Source organism: Pholis gunnellus (genome assembly GCF_910591455.1).
Source record: "Pholis gunnellus genome assembly, chromosome: 10".
In the NCBI taxonomy this organism is placed as follows: domain Eukaryota; kingdom Metazoa; phylum Chordata; class Actinopteri; order Perciformes; family Pholidae; genus Pholis; species Pholis gunnellus.
In genome coordinates, this window is record NC_136537.1 from 11,084,525 (window position 1) to 11,100,743 (window position 16,219).

Below are 16,219 nucleotides of genomic sequence, written 5' to 3' on the forward strand. Positions count from 1 at the left end.
TGGATAACTAACAGTTGTTTGATTTTGTTTGTTTTTTTGGGCCGGTGTTTCACTCCTTAATATTTCACCAGCTGTTGTTAATCCAATTCTTCCGTTGGAAAGATTCATATTCTCACTGCCGCCCGAGCAGTTTGGCTCTTGGGAAGTAAAAAATGCTTATAATAGGAAATAACTTGCGTGGTGAATGGGGATAAAGGGTATTAGACTATTCCGGGCATGTGTGGCGGCAATATACTTTAGTTTGCAAAGTCAGCACTGTTGCAAAGCAATACACTTGATTTAGACAAAGAAATATTATCCAGAAAATACATTTACTCATCCGTGGCAGCCTGCAGTGATTCCAGAAGACAGCTCATTTATGTCAATGGAGCAGAGAAAAAACTAAATGACAGTTAAGTCAGTGGCTCATCTGTGAAAATAGTCATCTGCCTATCCTTGTTTAAATGGCTTCTGTCAAGTTAGAGAAACATTTTCTGTCTGCCCACAACTGCCCACCTGTAACATGCATACAGACCATCTGGCTGTCAGAGTCGATTTCCTGTCTTCTCAGAGATACGTTTGGTGCACATTGCCCAAAGAACCCGTTGAATGGCTGTGGTTTTGAATTAAACACACTCAATACTTGTTAGTACCTTCGGTATGCCTGAACATTATTGACATCATCAAATGACATCACAGTAAGTTTGAACAACAGAGGTGTGCTATGACTAAGCACCTTCCCCAACCCTTGAGCTGTAGGAAAATGATGTTCAGACCACTTGTGCACATGAAAAGCAGAACAATTCAGCCATTTGAACGGATTCACAGTCACACTTCCTCAACATTTTTATTCTCTTAAAAACCTGAAACCCTACTATATAGAATCTATTTGTCCATTTCAAATTATCAACACAATATACGTATGTGATCAATTCATGTCATACTGAAATGATATTTGGAAATCAATAGAGCTGTAACGATTAGTTGATTAATCAGCTAAACCTTCTCTGCTTATTGCTTCTTCAGTCTGAAGATGTGCGAGTATTCTTTGTCCTATATGAGAGCAAACTGAATACATCTTGGGTCCAATTTAAAAGCTGATGATGAGGTTGGCACACTTTCAAGCAAACTCTGTCAATGTAATGTAATGTAATTGCATGCAACTCTGACTTAAACCTCAGTTTGTCACTTTTTAATATTAGTATTGAATTAAATATCGTCAGTTATGTGTAAGGTTTGCTCATAGCTCTGATCCCACTGAGATTTTCGTCTCATTGCGTTGCTTCAACTGTTCATATGACATCTCAGCAGTTCATATGACTGTCGCTCCTGCTCCCAGGGCAGCTCTCTCCGGCACACTAGCGTACTCGCAAAGCTCATTATAAAGGAAATGGTAGGTCACTGAATTGCTCTAGGTGCTCATCAGAGCACATCTTCTCTTCTGCTAAAACACAGTAACACATAGATGCAGCCTTGACTCACATTTCGAAATGTTCTGCAAATGAACACCGGTTTAATAAATCAGAGAATCAACACAAAAGCAATGATGCAGACTCCGAGCTGATGCCTACATGCTTCATTTAGTTTGTTGTGTTGTATGCCACAGTGCCATTCCCTTATTAATCAACACATAATTTCTCTATTATCATAAACTCCTGAAAACAGAATTTAATTGCACATGGCCAAAGCGTACAAAATGTATTTTGCTTCGAGATTCGTCAGTGTGCACATATAGTGAACCGAGAGCCAGGTTCAACACTGTAGCAATACACTTTAGCTGCTAATTTGGAACAAAGCAAACAAACACCAGGTGTCTAAACTCACTAAGATTCAATACAAGAGTAAATAAGATACAGATTTCTGTAGTGTGACAGTGTTTCCACGCTGCAGTGTTTGCCTGTGTGTGTGTCTGTGTTAGACAGAGAGAGGCTATGTGAGTGCTGTTTTCTTCCTGCAAACATAGCTGTTTACATTGCTGCACCGATAATTGTATCACGCTTTGCTCATTACCAGCGTATTGCAAATACCTGAGAAATCCAACAAATTTCAGCTTGATATATAAACACACTAGCTTATGTTTTGTTACCATACCAAGCAGCGGCTGGCATCCAGATAGCTGCCATATAATGAGGTGAGGGTATAAATACTTCTATGCATTTCTGAGACATTGAATAGGGAGTAAAGCAAACCCATTGAGAAGCCTTAACACTTGAGAGACTTATCGTCGTATCTCTGTTCTACACTCCCTGCAGGCAGTACCCAATAGCTTTGCTTTCAGCATCTTGGCAGCGTAATCAAAGACAGAAAGCCCATAGTGGTTTTGGAAATGTGCAGGCGTGAACAGACAGCGTAGACTTCTCCTTACGTGTTGTGTCTGACTTGAAGAATAAAAAATAACACCGAACTTTGTGACTCAAATAAAAAAATAATCTATTTCGATATTTACTCAATCATCAAGGACTTGGACCACAACAGCATAGGAAAGAAAAAGAAAACAACAGCATAGGTCATTTTTTTCTAAAGCACGTTTACCTGACAACGCATGATCTCATGTGGTGGTGATAAATGAATGAGTAGCTTTTACATGTTACAGGGTGAGTACAGTTGACAGTCTGGCCGTTCTGCTAGTCCAGATTATAAACTCTAAACTAACTTTAAATCAATCAAGTCCTTTTGGTTAAACCGTGTGTGCAACTGGTGATTATAAGATCAGCCTGGTGTTCATTGATGTGAAACCATCCTTTGATGTGATTGTTCCGACAGATCATCTCATTTCATTAACAGTTTAAACATTTGTCTCACTCATTGCACATGTGGGCCAATGATGTGTAACACTACTGCTTATTTTCCTAAAAATGTCAGTATTTGGGTGCTCTTTATTTCAGGCGCGGCACCTGAGCTATAACATGCTCCAGGAAAGCCTGGTTGGTGACCAAGTAAGTTTAGTCGCTCAGATCAGAATGTTTTTATATATATTTTAAAAAGTGTAAAACCAATAAAGCATCAGCTAATACATCACTCTCTGCAGTGCCAGGACTTTAAAGCCTCTTACATTGTTTTTGAAATTGCCTTCTTTATTTACCATTTATAAAATAGATGAAAAGATTTGACTCATTAAAGGTTGAGTCCTTTATTTCAAGTGAAGCCAGATGCTACATGGCAATGACTACAGGTGTTTGTCTCAATTAACCCACAGCTCCGCTGTAGGAAACATGGGAATACTGCTCAACACCGTTCAAATTAAATCTAATGCGCTGGCTAATTACAGAGTTTATTTTCCATTCCTCCACACTCACCTGCAACTTAATCACAGGTTTCTCTTTTATTCTCCACTTGGGATTGAGAGAGTTTCTGGGAAATTCAATTATCTAAGTGAGATATTGTTAACTACATGTTTGCCTGGCCCAGATTCAATTTATTTCTCCCCTCTCTGCACTGAGGCCCTTCTCACTGTCTGTGTTTGACAGTTAAATCCTTATATTGTACTATATAAATATCATTTTACCATTTCATAATATTATATGTCTCACAGTCTTGTAAATGGGAGTTAAAAAGACACCGTCTTTTGGGGATGGAACAGGATCCTGCGTTCGGCTGGTTGAAAGAGGCTTTTGTCCAGGCCTATGTTGGACGAGGGAGAGAGAACGCTCTAGAGAAAACCATCGAGACACAAACAGACAAAGACAGAGATTAAAAGAGTCTTCACTGCCACAGGCCTTTAATCACAAAACTCATAAAGAGCAGGAAACAGCAAAGTCCCATGGTTCTCCACCATTCCATTCGGATCCAAAGCACACACACAATAACAAATACAGACACATGTTGATGGCACAAAACATCATGCCCACACACACACACACACACACACACACACACACACACACACAGGAATACAGGCGTGTACACAGATGCACAGTGAAACCTGCAAACCAAACCTGACATCACATCTCTAAGAGAATCCCTAAGAGAGGTTTTTCTCTTTTTCATTATAAGACCCTGTTTGTCTTTGCTGAGGTAAGACGTAAAATCACACAAAAAACAAACATATGCTGCCACTGGTAAGCCTCACCAATTCTCGAATTCAAACGTCTATAATGAGTATATTTGTATCTATCTATTCCACAATATGCCAAATGTGGGCGAAATCATATATATATATATATATATATATATATTGTATTTCTATTCTTTGGTTTGCAGGACTTATATATAATGTCATCAAGTAGCTTGTTTTATCTGACCAACAGTCGAAAAATAATAAGAAGAAGCAGCAAATGTACTGAAAAGCTGTAATTAGAGCATGTGTTTGGTTTTTGTTTGTTTGTTAAAATAGCTTTTTTTCAATTGAGTAATCAACTATTGACTCAGTTCTACAGTGAATTACCAGGACTAGTATATAAGATACTTAATATGCAATTCACACCTCTTAAGCCATTATTCTTCCTCGCTGGGTGAGATACGTTCAATGGCAAATAAAAGCTGCCAAGAGTCATGATGACATAATATCGTTTCCTCCCAACAGCTGCTTTGACCTTTGATGTTTTTGACCTTCCTCATAACTCGGATAACGGCGTTTGATTGAATGTGTAGGCAGGTGTTTGTGTGTGCGTGTACGTGCACTGGGGAGTGTGATGTAAAAAAGTAAGTTACAGAGTTTGACACCCACTCCATCAGCTCTGTGAGTTGTGGAAATGCATCGATCGTTGCGACAACGTTATTGTGTCTTGCCGGGCCCAGCTGGGGAGGAAGATAACAGAGATAACATAGCTCGTTTCTCATGAGAGTATGCTTCTGTCTGCATCCCAGCCTCTGCCCTAGGCTGTGCATCTGAACAGCTGTGTCTGTGTGTATGGATGTGTACGGTAATAGTCAGTGTCTCAGAGGTGAAGATGCTAAAGATATCACTGTTTCAGCTGGTGTGTGCGTGAGAGATCTCCTCCGTTAAATGTTTTGTTCCTCCTGCTGAGGCATTACAGTCAGGTATAAAATGTGTGGTTATTACATACTTAAACATCCACGCACAAGCCACGACCTACAGTATCATCTGTCTTTTATTGTGCTGCAGTGTGGGAACGTAATGGTGCACTACGTTAACCAGAGACAGCTCCAAGGTTAAACGTTTGCATTCCTGTGTGCTCTGCCCGTCACCGTTATGCTGGTGAGGGGAGAAGATTGTCAACACTACTCGACGTTCTTCTGTGTGGTCCTTTCGGGTGCTGATAAAGTAGCACTGAACATGTGCAAGCTGCAGGGGAGTGAGAGATTAGAGGAGGTCTAGGTTATGTGAACGAATAGACTGCAGAGAACCTCAAGGTGGAGTTTAGAGCCGACACTACGTTTTGAGCATGATGCCGCGGTTGCACAAAAGAGGCGATATAAACTTTTGCACTCTGCTGAAGATAGATGAGAGAAGTAGATAATGAATGAGCACAAACAAATATTGATCCCCCAGCATGACTAGACATATTTGAACCTGGCCTGCCTTTGCCTTCTTATTCACCTATTCACCTATTTTCCTCTAAATTCTATTGCTCAAGTTGCTTCTATTTTCCTCACCCTTCTTTTCAAACCCAAACACTTATCCGTGAGTTCTCCCTTCTGCTCTGCTCCACTCCTCTTTCATCTTTTGTCCAATGTATGTCTCTCTCCCTCATCTTGTCTCCCTGCTACTCTCCATCTTCACTCTTCCCTCCTGAGCTCGGAATGAGTCTCATTTCTGTGCCGGCTCATTGTCAGAGAAGAAAAATGTGAACTTGAGACAGCGAGGGGCACAAAGCATGCTTTTGACAGTAATGGGATTATGAGGTGGGCGTCTGGGGGATTGAATATGGAAATAATGGATGAGAAATGCGAAATGTCAAATGGACATCTGAACAGAGGGCAAGCAACACTTAATCAGAGCTCGAAGTCTTGCCTGCACTGTGCAGTGACTGGTGGCGGATGCATAAGAGGTGACAGGGAAAACAATAAAGGTGCTCTAAGTCTGTTAAGTATTCCATTATGTCCCATCATGTGCTCCCTGAAAAGGGAGCAAGAGAAAAGGGGAAGGCGGTTAGACAGAAGACCAGAGAAAGACATCAAGGCCGTGGCTCTCTGGATCATCCAAGGACAGCTGGCCAATAGAGTTGTTTACATGCAAACAGCATCCCTCGCTCCTTCTTTCTTTCTTTCTTTCTCTCACATACACACACACAGGTCTACAGCATACATGTATACCATTTGCATGCTTCTCCGTCTTGACTGTGATGCCAATTGTCACCAATGCAACCTCCCCATATGCAGAAATGAATCAGAATCGAGCTTTCTGCATGAACATGTACATAAACAGTAAGCTATGTTGTCGTGTCAGCCGTTAGTGCCATGTGGGGGTCTGTGTGTGTGTGTGTGTGTGTGTGTGTGTCGGTGTGTTTAGTCAGCAAGGCTTGATCTGGGACAAGCAGGCCTGTTAGTTTAACCTTGTGCCCTGCGTGCATGCCCAGCAGATAATGGGCAACATTGGCAGGAGCCAGTTAGTTTCCTCTGACTTCGCATCTGCCATGTGGTCTGACCGAGTGTGATGCCAATTTCTCAAGAGGCAGGCTGATGAGCCTTCAGACTGATTTAATTCACTCTTCCACGTCTCTATTTTAACACATTGCAAGTCGACATGCATGTGTCTGTTGATGCTGTCTGGATTTTGGTTGGCTTTACCGTAGTTTCAGTTTTCAGAGGATCACACTGTACCTTTCACAGCAGAAGCAGGGTGGCAGCAAGAGCAGCCAGAGAATGTTGTTTAATCAAAGGGCCCAGGCTCAAGCTGCTGCAGGGTCCTTGAGTGAGACACTGAATCCCTAATCCCTGAGGGAAATGTCTCTGACTTTGTGGTTTCTCTGGCTGACTGGTTTGGAAATGAGATCCCTGTTGACAAAAACTCTATTCGAAACTACAATTCATGTTCTTGTTTGCTGTGGGTTACTTAAAGGGTAGGAACATCTGTCTTGAGAGTGAATTGTCTGTGAAAAAAGGTCTCGTCTAGGGAGGCACAGTAGAGAAATGTGTGGGGGGGGGGGGGGATTTATGTAACATAACACTATCATAAGACTCACCCACTACTCAATGCTAGAACAAATGTCATCTTACTTTTGTTCGTATCCATGATTTGTTCATAATTTTGGTAGTAGCCATATTTCTGTGATTCACCAATGTTTTCTTATTTTTGCTTATATTGTGTGTTCAGGTGGCTTACATACTGCTCTTTACAGACGTCTTTACTTTGTTTAAGTTTATTTAATTGGTACCTCTGTTTCACTATTGCTGAAAGTTCTTCTGACAGCCTTTTTAGTGGCATCTCTCTCAAATCTTGGGCATGTGCCAGAGTATTTGCCTACAACACTTTATATAGTATTCCTTATAGTGTTAACAATAAACAATCATCCATATGCCTCCAATTTATGATCAAGGGGGATTATTGATTCAGCAAACCTGTGTAAAAGCAGATTTGGATGGTTAAGAACCTTTGGTGCATCTGGAGTTGACTTCTCTTATTTTTTTTCTTTGAAGAAATAATATAGAGAAAATATAAGAACAATTTACAAGAAGATGTAATGTAACAGATTAAGAGCTCTGTAAAAACATATCTGGTTCCATGATAAAAAGTCAAGGGTACAATCCTGTGAACATAAACACCTTGAGGAAGAAGTTAACTACAACTCCCATAATGCATTTCATCAAAAAATGTGAAATTGCTGAGCTTAATGCACCACTAACAGCTGGGAAAGCTAAGCAGAACAATGCTGACTGACACACATGTCTGCGACTTAAATCTATTTGTTTTTTGGATTCTGGGACAGTTTTGGAGTAATTCAACAACATGGCACAGTGTTTTGTTCACGCATTCAACAAGAAAACTTTGTGAATATGCGACTGCTACTTGGGTGGTAGCGGGGTGAACCATGCAGAAATCCTGAGACGAAGCGCTCCCTCAGCTCTGTCGTCCTCTGTCTGCAAAGTTAGATCTGCAATGGCACACAGCCAGCTCCAAAAGTTTTGTTTTGGTAGATTAGTACTGTGATTAAGAGTAAATAAACGCACACCTCGAGGATCTAAGGCTTCCAGCTGGCTCATATGGGGTCAACATTTCCGCCATATATCTTGGGGCCAAACCCAGACGTGCTTTAGAAGTGATCAGCAAAATCTTAAAATCAATTCTAAAACGTAAAGGGAGCCGATGGAGGAAAGCCAGGATTAGGGTGATGTTGTCTGTTAAATTCCCTTCTACAGTATGTGATCTCTACATTAAGAGTCCTGCGTTTCTGTGTGAAATAACACTGAGTATAATGTTCAAAGAAACTTTTGAAATGAAAATACAGAATGGGGAAAAAAACGTAGCTTGTTTTATTAAATTCAGCTGTCCAAGTTAAGCATTTTAAGCAGATTTATTGAATTCAACTGTGGAACAAAGTTTATTGCATCAAACCTCGTTTTGACGACCAAACTGACCATTCCTATGATACAATACCTCCATGGAATCAACATAAATATGAGCCGACTGCTCTGGTAAACATGGCTTATAGGAAAATATCAGAAATTCTGAGAGCACAAAGTGTCTGTTTCCCCACTGAATCCCCTGGACAGACTGTTGCCTGTTGAGGTTTAATGTAAACCAGAGAGCTATCAGCTTTCAGGTCCATGTTTACTACAACATGTTGGCCTGAGTGTGTTTTGTATACCTGAGTGAGACAGAAGTGGCACAGGCAATAAATGGAGTGAATGAGCTGCCACACAAATCGTCCACACAAAGCTGATGTAAAATCATTCTTGACTGGTATCGATCTCTCACACAAAGCTATGTTCAGACTGTGATGTGCAGTTGTAGTCGCACAAATACAAATGTGCATTTACTGTGATAGCGTCTTTGATATTTTACAGAAATTATTTTGTATTTAGACTCATAAACATACACATAAATACACACACAAACACACACACTCACTTCAGTTAGACTTTGCCAGAGGCTTACTTCAGGGCTCTGTGGTGCAAAATAATAAAAATACATTTTCAGTGATTAATACGCTACCCTTCCAGCCTTTGGGAAACTGATGCCCATACTCAATCATGTCCTGAATCTATTAGAAATTATTGATTTTGTAGGAAAGACAGAGAGAGAGAGAGAGAGTGACTGCAGAGATGGAGACAGATGAAGCGAAGAAGGGAGAGAAACAGACTGCACCAATTAAGTTGTCGCCTCTCATCGTTAATTGGAAAATTTGACGCAAAGAAACCCGCCAGATATTTTCCATAACCAGCCTTAAACGCTCAGACAAGTTTGCACAGAAGTTTGAGGAATGCAGTGTATTTCATGCAGTCTTGGCCTCGGGAGCGCAACGTCTCTGATGTGACGCGTTATCTTTGATGATGGCCGTGTCCTGTCTGCTCTGGTAGTGACGGATGTGGGAAGATCAAGAGTGGAGTGGAGAGAGTTGCTTTCAAGGCAAAGCTATTCAGTGAACTCAACAACCGAAGAATGGGTCAGAATTCAGAGTGCTCAAAGATTGACGTGTCTTCTCTTGAATCATATAAATCGAAGTCGGACCATAAAGTCAGAATCCACTTTGTCAGAGAAAGGAAGTCAACCTTAGAAAATATACTGCAGGAGTAGTAGGTAGAGATGTGTGTGTCTGTGTATTATGACATCGGTCTGTGTTTGTGTGTGTGTGTGTGTGCTTTGGATCCGATCAGAATGGTGCAGCACCATAGGATTTTGACATTTAGATTTGGTTTGTGGGTCAGTGTTTGATTTTAATTCCTACAGAAAAGTACGACATTTCATGGCGAGCTGATGCTGTCTGAGCCTGACGCAGTTATTCAACGACATTGCTCTGATGTTCCCAGCGTTCTGTTATTGTCACTTGACTGTTACCTCACCGACTCACATTTTCAGATTCATTCGTCAATAGTGTGTGATCAGTGAGTGTAATCTACAAAAATATACTGTAAAGGCCATCTGGAGGTCTGTGCTCTCTGAGCTAGAGACTCAGGGTTTGCAAGTTGCACCGAAGGACATGAAGCCAGCAATACAGATGATGAAATCCAAAGCAAAGACAGCACAAGCTCTGGTTTTTGTCAAATTTAGGGCAAATACCAGGCACCACAGATAAATCCCGCAATCCTTGCAATTAACTCTCCTCTTGTTCTACTGCCTGCCACTCCCGCCTGCCTACTTCTTCACACCGTCTCCCCGAAGACTTTTTATATTGTTTGGTGGATCTAATTTCATCAACTATGCCAAATAGGTTATGCTTTTACCCCTATTCAAATATAAAGGGATTTTAATGAAATATTGTAGACAGGTAGGCCTCGAGCCAAGGAACAATTGATTCATATTTAGTGGTGATCTGACTTTCAATTTTCTACATTACATCATACCACATATTGATTCAAAGCCGTAGCTATTAAATGTACAGATAAAGAGATTGGATTCCATAGTGAAGGGATATAAATTACTTGAATGACAGTATGAAGACTGTAGTCTGACTGTAAATTGCAATGTCCAACACAGAGAGATTTTTCACCTGTATGCCCTGACATCACCCACGCCATTACATGTCTTATTACAGAGGTTTTTAAACTGTAAGGTGTCCTATCCTGTGGGGTGCGGGAGAGTTTGGCCCACCGATTTGGCCCACTCACCAGCAAAGTCAGCAGTTAAAGTAGAGGCTGTGTGACACACAGCTCATGGTCTCAAATAAGGTACTTGTTTACCAGTTAGTGCCCAATTGCTGCAATTTGTAGTTACTCCTCCAGTACTCCTTCTTGGAGTCATAACTCAAACATGATACACATTTTGACATATTCAGACTAAGTGTGACTTACACTCCGAGGTTACCATTCCAATGTAAACATCCATAAAGCTGCTTTGAAATCATAGAAAAAAGACACTTGTTTTAACTTCAGAACTTACCTGAGAATCATCACATGTTTAAGTTCCCTTCAGTATCAAAGTAATGCAGGGATATATCCTCCATAGGTATATTGCAAACAGCGACTGCTAATTGCTTATTCTGCATACTTTCAAGGGTGCCAAATGATGCGTTACGGTGGAGGGTGTTCGTATTGTATTGACTCCATTAATACAATGTAGTTGAGTGCTGATATTTAGTATTCAGTCAAGGACAGCCAAGTGGCAGATGGTTGGAGACTTCCCAACATGAATGTTAAGAATTCTCCATAATAAGAATGAAACTATGAAAACAATTCAATTCAGTTCAACAGAATAACTATCTTGACGAGTCATTATTAACTCTCACCTGTTCACCATGAGAGCAACTAATGGCAAAATAAGGGTGTATATTGGATTCCCTCTTTTTTCTATCTTAGATTTGGTTTACCCCTCAGTGTGGCTATTATGAGTCCCTAACTCAAGGCATTAACACGTTTGATTAAGAGAAGATAGTCATTAGCACAGCTGCCAAACTCCATCGGCTCTATTGTTAGTTGAATGTCACCTCCTTTAATTAGCCCCCAGGTTGGGAGTCAGCCATCTATTTTGTGGCCAGACTTGCCTTCTATCCTGCTGTTCAGGGGGGAATACCAGATGTTATTCACAGAATGATTAACTTATGAGACTTGACTGGTTTGTGTGACTACAAATGGAGTGCCCTTTAAGTTTTCATTGTTATATTTTCTTTAGAAGAAGATATTTTGTTGTACTGTAACTGAACAGAGTCATACAAAAACAACTGTTAAGAGTATTGCACACCGGCCTCATTGATGGCATCGTCCACATTCAAGTTGGCAGAACAATGGGTGATGCTAAGTCATTTGATTATACTAACAGTATAATTGGTCGTCAGCTAGTCACATTGGGTGACCATTGATCAACCAATCACACTGATTGTCCTTTGAGGCAGCAGGCTATTATTGTGGTTACAAAGGACCTAATGGACTTGCAAATATAGATTCTCCTTATTCCTTTGTTCATCTGTTCTATACAGAAGTAGCTACGGATGAAATTCTAAACTGTTGTATCGCTCATCATAATCAGCTTAAACGTTAATCCTTAGTTACCCAGTGCAGTTTTTGACCACTATTAACATTGTGGACCAATGTTTTTCTGAGTGGTTTTCCATTTTGTTTGTATTGTGCATGGAGGTGGACATGTGGGTGATGCGATACACATTAATGACGCTGGCAAAAGCAGCACGACGTCAACGAAGGCAGCGAAGAAGAAGGCAAACATGGACGTTAACAATGCACAGTTTAAAGTATTTAAAAAATTGGCTTTGCAAATGTTTTATTGGGAAAGAAATGGATTCAACACGCTTGTTGGACCTAAAGAATACACACAGTGCACTTAGCACTCAATGTCAGATATAGTGTGTACAGTAAATACTGTACATGCATGTGGTGTGCAAAGATATACATATGCCTGTTATCCCCAATTAGGAAAGGACAGAGTCACACAGACAGACCCCCCCCCCCCCCACACGCACACAAACACACTGACATTTATTCATTGACATATAAATAAATTTGGCCTCAGGGTCTTTGGGAATATTTGGATCCATAAAGTAAACTGTAAATGGCAGCTGCCATTTATTTACAAAAGTAAAGTTGTCAAACAGCTCTGACAATATGAAGGAGATCCATGTTGCTTTTAATTCTGCCATGCTCTACAAAATATAATAAACAGTAACAGATGTCCAGTAATTGACATACCATCTGCGTCAAAGGAAATCTTATTCATAGAGAGATGAGCTCGACATTGACGTGACAACTTTATTAGTGCAATGAGGAGCACTGCGGTTCATGTTGTTGATCTGTTTGGAGCAGATAGCAAGACTTCTCAGTCTTTGAGATCTATATTTCCCAATGGCCCTGTGGTTTGTTAGTGGGATTTCACAAGTGTCAGAGCCAGATGGTGTGTGTGTGTGTGGTGTGTGGTTGTATGTTTTATAAGCAGAAAAGAACAGGTGTGCCACTCCATACCCTTTGCAACATTCAATAATTACAAATTAACATACAGATGAAAGCCCAATTTAGAAGCAGAATAGTGCTCTGAAATGCTCTTGTTACACAACCCACCCTCCCCTTCCTCTGTCTTTGTTAACAGCTCTACTGGTGTGTAAATACCAGCCTGGTGATTAATGTTAGGATGTAAGTCCTGTTGTGTCTCTGTCATATCATCTATCATACAGCCCAGGTTGACCAGTAGCAATTACAAGATTAATGGGCCTAATAAACCGGGTTTGCTGGTCCTTTACTGAGCTAGCTAGCACTGTTCACCTTTTTTACTCTAGCTAAAAATCTACATGCCAGATAAGGGTTCTGTTTTGTTGACCCTGACTCTACTTCTTGTCACTGTAGGTCAAAATATAAATGAGTTGTGCTATTCATAATGTATTTAGTCATGTATTCTAAGAACAAAGAAATAGATGAGCTGAGGTTAACTTCTAGCTACATGTTGACTCCTAGCCCTAACCCTCAGAAAAAACAACAACCCTGTAATACCCAAAATCAATAAGGAATTGTACTGTGTGATTGAACTGCTGCAGATGTGACCTGTGTGAACACGTCCTCAGGGCATTACAAGGAAGAACAGTGTAATCACAGAGCCAGCACATTACATCTGGAGTTGAATCCATATACCTCAGGGGCATGTCCGGCCCTTTCTAAAAGGCCGTGCTCTGCTTTTTTACACAACGGGGCACTTGGCTCTCACCTTCACAGGCCCGGACTGGTTGTCACCCAGAATCTTTTACCCCCTGGTCTCCAGGGGTGAGCTGACCTTCTTGCTAGTCGAAAGAGCAGAGTCACACCCTGTCTTTGATTGTAGGCTGAAAAGTCAGAGGTAATGCACCAACATGTTCACCTCTGCTAGCTAGCTGATCTCCTGTCTCATTCATGAGCAATAAATACCATGAACTTTACCGTAGTCCCCATAAATCACACAATGGTTATCTTTTTAGAAGCAGCTTGTATGTTGTATAATGTGTGGAAGATTTCACTGTTCTGAGGTGCATAACATCATCCCACTGCTTAAAGAAATGCCTTCACGTAGCCTTTTGCGCTAGGCCAGTATTACCTGGAGGCCCTGCATGATTTGTGATAATTGGTGAGCTTAACGTCACGTGAACCTGCTGACTTTACAAACTGCAGAGTAAAAAATCCATTGCAAACACCGACTATATTTCACCCAACACAGGGGTCATCAAAAATGTGATGGTTACAGTGAAAGTTGATATAATTTTAGGTACGGATTCAGCATTCACATGATGTCCCTGTGCAATTGTGGTCCAGTGTAAACAAGGCCATAGTCCAGCTATGTTCCCAGGGGCCATCTGCACAGAGTTGGCTGAGCTGGCGGATCCTGCTATGCTTGACTTCCTGCTCGTCTGAAGTAATTGGCAGTTGGAAATCTCACCTCTCATATGAAAGGATGGGTTTGGCTCAGCATAAAAATAACATCTCCGCCGTTTACACGTCAGAGCACAAGCTCTTGGTGTTATTGAGCTTCGATGGGAGAGAAAGAAAGATTGAAGGGTAGAGGTGTGTTCACTGTCTTATATTTTTCTTTACTTATGAGGATCGATTGTGCTAATCATAGTGATTTTTTCATGGCCCTCACCTCTGGAGATTCAACTCAGAACTTCACTGGATGTATTGCTCTGTTTTAAACTGCTGTGAGAGTTGACTTGCAGTGTCCAATGGGTACGAAAGTTTAGTCATAATTTTTCAAATCATAAATATTTTAGTACTTTATCACTAGTTCACTTGTATTTTGTATCCTTTATTGAACGACAATATATTTCCTTTCTGTTCCTAACAGTCCTGTATCTTCCAACACTTAGCATGTTTACATGATGACCATAGCATATTAACATGTAGCATTAATCTTAATGTGCAGCTGAGGTTGACAGGAATTGGCCATCAAGTTCAGAGATAAAGCGACATGAGCTTAAGTGCCTGAAGAGGGAAATATTGTTCGGTGAAAAGTCAGGTGATCAAAACGTCCTTAGCATTCATCCACCGTGTTTATTGAATGTCCGTACCAAATTGAATGGTGATCTATCCGACAGTTATTGAGATATTTACCTCTGGATTGCCAGACTGACCGACATTCAGCTATTACTTTGTTTGAAAAATACTCATACAGAACATTAAAAAGTGAGAAACCACATTAACGGGAATAGAATCACTAATGGCTTATGAGCAATAGGTTCCTGATTTTTGCTCCCGACAGCATGCATGCACAGCCGCAATACATGCTATGACGATAGGCAGCCTGTCTACATATGACTGAACAGCACAGCTCTCCTTGCTGTTTATTTATTCAGTTAAGTTATGTCCCTTTTAGAGAGTGGCCGGGTTTCCTTTCACATCTGCCTCATTTCATAATGATCGCACCTTCCACATTTGCACACAAAAGGACCACTGATCTCTTCACTCGCCACACAATGACAGAGTGAGAGAGAGCAAGAGAGGGCGAGAAAATAGATCCTCATTCCCATTGACAGATAATAGCTTGCAGTATGCATGACCAATCTTATCTCAATGCAGAAATAATTTGAGTGTCAGAAGTTTCATCAGGGAGCAGAAATTATTCACCTTGTCATAGACTGTGGAGCTCAGATGGGTGTTGCGATGCGAGTGTTAAATTAAGTCCCTGTATGAAAATTACAGTAGTGATCGGGAAAATCTGAGGGGGGAGGCCTGTGACTTATGGTTGTTCAGATAAGCTTTTTAAAATATGATGCGTTATTCCAGTTTTAAGATTGTTACAGCAAAGTCCTATTATCTCTGCTAATGACCTCATCATTCAAAGAGAACAAGCTTTATTCACTCCCCTCCAGATTGACAGAACAAAAGGCTAGAATGTGGGGGGGGGGGGGGGGGGGGCTTAGGGTTTTTTACAACAAGCCCACAGGAAATCATCGACCACTCACTGCTACTTCTCAAGTGCTATTGAGTGGGAAGTTGAAGAAGTTCACTGCAGTTATAAATTCTGTTTCTTTTATATTTGCCTCAGCTGGAATGATGGAGTAGAAAAGATGTTTAAGAAAATTTAAGAAAATTACCACTTTGGGAAAAACTCCCTACAGAAAAGAATGTCTTGATTTGAAACATCAAACTGGGAAATTATGGTTTATGAATGGCACCCATTGTGCAGGCCTCCATTTCTGGCTTGCTGACTGAATGCATACAATTCCCTGAATAGCTTGCAGGATGGACGACACTTTTGAGGCTATTGGTTTCCTTGATC